Source organism: Nicotiana tomentosiformis, chromosome 9 (genome assembly GCF_000390325.3).
Source record: "Nicotiana tomentosiformis chromosome 9, ASM39032v3, whole genome shotgun sequence".
In the NCBI taxonomy this organism is placed as follows: Eukaryota; Viridiplantae; Streptophyta; class Magnoliopsida; order Solanales; family Solanaceae; genus Nicotiana; species Nicotiana tomentosiformis.
In genome coordinates this window covers 49,744,443-49,750,650 of record NC_090820.1, presented here as the reverse complement: position 1 = coordinate 49,750,650, position 6,208 = coordinate 49,744,443, and the positions used below count along the sequence as shown (strand labels likewise).

Genomic DNA, 6,208 nt, shown 5'->3' with positions numbered 1-6,208 from the left:
TTTGCAATGACCCCGCCCAAGGACGAGTACGAGAAATACTTGATTTTCACCATTAAGGAAATCCCCAAAATCAGCACAACAAGGAGACAGGTGCTACAATGATACTCACAAGATTATTTACGTTAAATTTTGCCAGGTTTGCCTTTTATTTGATCTTGCATCATTAAGAGCTCTTAGAGAATGTGAGAGCGTTTTCAGGAAAAACCAAAACTGGTGATTTTTGTAGAATGGAAAAGAAGGAAGATGTACTTTCATTATGTATCTCCGGTCTAAAAACTCCACTGCCCCGATGTACCAAACGGGTTGCCCCGCGCCGTCCATTCCATTCCATTCCATTCGGTGGGTCAGCTGGCATAAACTCAATGAAACACGTATCACCTTAATTCCTATATGCGTCACCAGCTGATTGGCCTTTCTTGAAAGTCTTATAAATTTCTAATGTTCACGGGAGGGGATAAGCATTGGGTGTATCAACGCCACAAATGGCAGTGGTATATATGTGTGAATCGGGTTGCGCAGCACAATGGAGAAGTTATATTATGATTGTTGTTGGTTGTTAATTCCGTTCCCATGTTGTGTTGTGAATCTGAGCATAGATAATATTTTGGGGCCCTCTGTTGTGTATTTTTTTATCCTGTTTCCATTTCAATTGTTGCTTCTCTATTCCGTTATTATTTTTCTATTTAAGCTCGTACATGTTTATAATGACTGCCTTGTTATAGTCTCGATACTACTTTGTCGAGATTATGCTTGACACTTACGGAGTACATGTGGTCGATTGTACTCATACTATACTTTTACACTTCTTGTGCAGATCCTAGTGTTGTCCCAACGACGCTTAGTGGAGATTTGCTCGGACTGTCATTATCAGGAGACTTGAGATAGAGGTGCACGGTGTTCGCGGATTTCGAAGTCCCCTTCTTATCTACTATACTGTTTATTTTATTTCGGACAATTATATTTTATTTCAAACCTTATTTTTAGTACTTTTAGCAGTCCATGTACTTGTGATATCAGTTTTTGGGTCTAGACTAGGCTGCGTTGGTTTCAGATTATTATATTACAAATATTTCAGATTTATATTCTTAATCATTTGATTTTAAATTGTTAAATTGAATTAGCTAATATTGGCTTGTCTAGTAAGTTGATATTAGGCACAATCACGATCCTATGATTGAAATTTTGAATCGTGACATCATGATTGTTCAAATCAAAGACTAAGTTAATATAAAGGGGGGTTTTCGTTGAGTTTTCTTGCCAAATAAACAAAAAATCTACAATAGGCAATGATAGAAGCTGTCAATTAAACCTCACACAAAGCTGAACCACAAAGCATTCATACATCTAGAAAATTAAATGAATAGGGGCCTTCATCCATACCAAGAGAACTCTTAAGAAAACATCACATCAAAAGATCAACCCTCACTAGAAGTAATTTTTTAAAGTATTTTTTAAAATAAGCTAAATTTAGAGGCTTAAACAAATAGGCTATATATATATATATATATATATATATATATATATATATAGACGGTCAGAAGTGCGATCATTGGTTGGTATAATATATCGAATTTTGTTTTTATATACACATATGTACACACTTAAAATTTGAATGTGCGATCTACAGTAACTTTTGAGCTACTTTTACTTTTACACTAAATACTTCACTTCTATATGTTATACTCTTTGGACCCATGTAATTCTGCCGCTGCTCTCACCTAGTTCGATAACCTTGAGATAATGTTTTAGGATTTTTCAAGAATTATAATTTAAAGAATATTTCATCTGCATTTCATTCAACATTTTGCCCCCACAAGAATGAATTGAATTATGTTGACCATCTATGATTGGGAGGTGATAGCGTCCGCGCGCATGTAACGCAAATTGTTGGCCTTTGGTTCTGGACGTGTATAGTGTCCTTCTTTAATGTCAAACTCAATATTCAATTATGTAGTATGTCTGCTTACTCTAGCATTTCTGTAAAAGAAAAGAGATGATTTTTACATGTTCCCTTTCGAAAACGACAAAAGTCTTGGACTAAATATAATTCTGTCATGAAATATCATGGGACCGAAGTAAAATTTTCAACCTTTCATAAGTACTTTGTATTATGGTTTCTGTTGGATTTTTGGCTTAAAAGTAGCGTGAATAGAAAATGGAAAAAAAATAAAATTTTATTTTATTTCTTCTTTGCAAAATGAAAAATTTCCGATATTGGAGGATGAAAAGAGATTTGACGAGTTTATATATAACTGCTATATTTTTCTTGTGGGAGACTAAATCCTAGGGATTTCCACTCCTGGTTTGGAGACTAAAATCTTCGGATTTTCTACTCCTGGGTTGAGATTAAAGACTTTATGAATTTTTACTCATTTACGAGATTAAAATCTTTATGATTTTCTACTCATTTTGTATTCAATTTGAATTTATAAAAACATGGTCGATTTACTAAACTTCTTTGTGTTAATTTCTTTTACAGAAAAATAGCATCGAATTTGGAATACCAAAATAGTTCTGTTGTGGCAGTGGCTATATATTGCCTCATCAAGCCGATTAACTTCTGCACCGACAGAAAAGCCCGAAAAATATTTCGGTACGGACTTCAAGCGCTAGAAGTAAAAGATATTCTTCTTTTTGACCACGTCCAGTTTGCACCACTTTATTAGCGAGTACGTTTTGGTACTGGCATAAGGAGCTCTAGATAATGAGGATTTTGTGGTGAAGGAGGCATGGAAGCATTCTGACTTCTTGTGCAAAAAATATATTTTGAGTTGTTCGGTAGATGGATTGTACAATATTTATAGCATCATGAAAACTTCTAAAGAGTTGTGAAATGCTCTTGAAAAGAAGTACAAGTCTGAAGATGTTGTGTAACGACCCGATGGGTCATTTTGAGTATTTGCATTCCGTTTGGTAGTTTGAGGTATTGAGTAGCTTTGTATAAGGTATCATGACTTGCGTGTATGATCGGTTTTGATTTTTGAATGGTTAGGGATTGATTTGGAAGAATGATTCTCGATTTGGAAGTATTAAGTTGGAAGATTTGACCACGTTTGACTTTTATGTATTTGACCTCGAATTGGAGTTTTGACGGTTCTGTTAGGTTTGGATGGTGATTTTGGACTTGGGCATATGCCTGAAAATTGCATTTGGATGTTACTAGAAGGTATTGGCTCTAATTGGTGAAAGTTGAAAATTTGGAATGTTCATAGGATTGACTGGGAGTTGACTTTGATATTATCCGGTTCGAATTATTGTTTTGGGAGTTGTAATAGGCTTGTTATGTCATTTGAAAATTGTATGCAAAATTTGAGGTGATTCCGAGTTGTTTCGACGTGTTTGGCATAAGTTTGGAATTTCAAAATTTGAAATTGTTCATTAAGTTTGAATTGAGGTGCGATTCATAGTTTTGATACTGTTATGTGTGATTTGAGACCTCGAGTAGGTCTATGTTATATTTTGAGACTTGAGGGTATGTTCGGATGGGTTCCCAAGATGCTCGGGTGAGTTTCGGGGGTGGTTTAAGACCATTTCTCCCTTGACTTTGATTTCTGGTTTTCTGCTGGTTTCTGATGCCTCAGGTGTTCTTCGCGATCGTGAAGGTATAGCCGCGATCGCGTAGTGTATAATAGGAGCTAGGTGTTTCTTCTCTTTGTGTTCTCGACTAGAGGGTCGCGTTTGCTAGGTTGTGGGGCTTGGGCATCGTGTTCGCGTTGGAGAGCTGGGAGCTGGTGGACTTGTCTTCGTGTTCGCATGGTTAATGATGCATTCGCGAAAGGTCTGGAATTTGTGATCATCGCGTTCACGTGTTCTAGGTCACTAATGCGGAGAGCATTTTTGGTGGCGGTTTATTTTGTGCATCGGGATCGTGATGGTACAACCGCGATCGTGTAGGTTACTCCTGGGCAGTGCATATGAGATATTATATTCGAAGGTTTTACTCATTTTATCATATTTTGAGATTGGGTGCTAGGATTTGGGCAATGTTTTAGGCGAATTTCACGATTTGGATTGGAGTAAGTATTATTGATTTGGATTTGATTATTTTACATGATTCTATCTTTGATTTTGGCATTGAATTGATGAATCTAGAAGAGAAAGTTGTGGGTTTTTGAGAAACCTATTCTAAAGTGAAAAATTGAGATTTGAACATCGATTCAGAGTCAGATTTGGATGAAACTTGTAAGCTTGGACTCGTATTCGAATGGATTGTTGGAATTTGTAAGTTTTTTCCGATTTCGAGCCCGAGTTGACTTTTTTGTTGACTTTGAGTATTTGATTAAAGATTTGACCTTTATTGTTTGGGTTTGATTCCTATGGTGTTATTTGTTATTTTTGAGTTGCTTTTGGCTTGATTCGAGCCGTTCGGTGGTCGATTTCCATGAAAAGGCATTTTTAGAGTATATATTTGGCTTGTTTGAGGTAAATATCTTATTATACTTGATTGAGGCACTAGCTGCCTGAGCTATTTATGATAGCTACGTGCTGTGGGTGGCACGCATGTGTGAGGTTGAGCCCATGTGCATGCACCGAGGTATTATTCATGCCCGGAGTAGTGCTTAGGCTATGATATATCCTTAATTGATTGTTAAGGTTCAAGTTGTTATAATTCTTATGTTGTACCCCTTTGTGAGCTATTTGAACCATGTTTGAAGTTACATAGAGGCTATCTCCTTATTGAACCTGATGATTGCTACTTTCGTGATGTGATTGGCCGATTTGAGCTATAGTAGCACATATTGCACATGCATACATTTCAGTATGTCACATTTACTGGTCGAGGAATATGAAATGTGATATTCATTGTTCATGAACATGTAACCTTGTATATCTACTTTTTGTGTGATATGGATTGGACTAGTAGCACATAAATTGGCACGTGAATACGTCGTAGGGTTGTAACTATTGGCACGTGAATACTCCATGCGTTTGTGATTATTGGCACGTGAATATGCTATGCGGTTGTGATTATTGGCACGTGAATACGCCGTGCGATTGTGATTATTGGCACGTGAATATGCCGTGCGGTTGTGATTATTGGCACGTGAATATATCATGCAATTGTGATTATTAGCACATGAATACATCATGCGATTGATATTTATGGCACGTGAGTTGTCCGTGCATCGTGTGGATAAGGATCCATCCCCCTAGGGTCACCCTCTCATGTTTCTCTCTTGATGGTGTACTCGCGGTGTGAGGAAAGCTGATTAGTGGTTTGGTTTGGTTATTGTATTTTTGAGGAAAACTGGCTAGTGTTTGTTTTGGATATTGCCTTTCTTCTCTACTTGCAATTTCCTTGGATGTATACGTGATGTTACTGCATTTCTTCTCTATTTTCTTGTTCCGAAGTGTATACATGCCTTTATGCATATTTTCTTTAGATACCACCTTACTTGATGAGATGAAACACGATACATGTCCTCTCTATGTGTGAATCCGTGCGACTTAACTTGTTTAATCATGCATATCTTCTCTATATGCAAGTTTGATGATATAATGACATTGGACACATATCTTCTTCATATGCTGAATTATTATCTGAAAAAGAGCATGTTACGTTATCTTCTGGAATCGAGGAGTCTTTATCTGTGGTTTATGACTTGATAATATTTTTGTTGTGTACTTGTGAGATATATGAATTGAATAGGTCGTTAGCGAGTATCGTTTATAATTCTTGCCACTATTACCTCGTCGAGGTTAGTTATGATACTTACTGAGTACATCGAGTTGGTTGTACTCATACAACAATTCTACACCTTGATGCTGAGATGCTGTGGATGACGGGAGCTGGCATTGAAGATGTACCTGCTTTCAAGATATATCTACCACTTGCGAGTTTTAGATTCTTACTTTGTTTATGTATATTCCAAACAAATATTGTATTTATTTTCGTACCAGCTTTGTTAATCTAAATCTTAGTGGCTCATGATATGTACTACTAATCCTTGGGGTATTATCTGGAAGTTCAATTATTTCATTTATTGATTATTTATAAATCTCCATTAGAATTGTGTTATCTGTTGTCTAGCTTACCTAATAGATTGAGTTAGATGCCGTCACGATTAGGTAGATTTTGGGTCGTGACAAGTTGGTATCAGAGCTCTAGGTTCACAGGTTCTACGAGTCATGAGTAAGTGTCTAGTAGAGTCTTGCGAATGACGTCCATACCTATCCTCGAGAAGCTACAGGGCATGCAGGAAACTTC

The 6,208-nt window shown here is 36.7% G+C and overlaps 1 long non-coding RNA gene across 1 annotated transcript; it reads left to right on the top strand.

Annotated features, from left to right (window-relative positions):
• Positions 1-349: 349 nt before the first annotated feature.
• Positions 350-1,089, top strand: LOC104108212 (uncharacterized). The gene is made up of 2 exons (XR_688969.4): positions 350-621; positions 815-1,089. It is a non-coding gene; the product is annotated as an uncharacterized lncRNA (long non-coding RNA).
• The last annotated feature ends 5,119 nt before the right edge of the window (positions 1,090-6,208 follow it).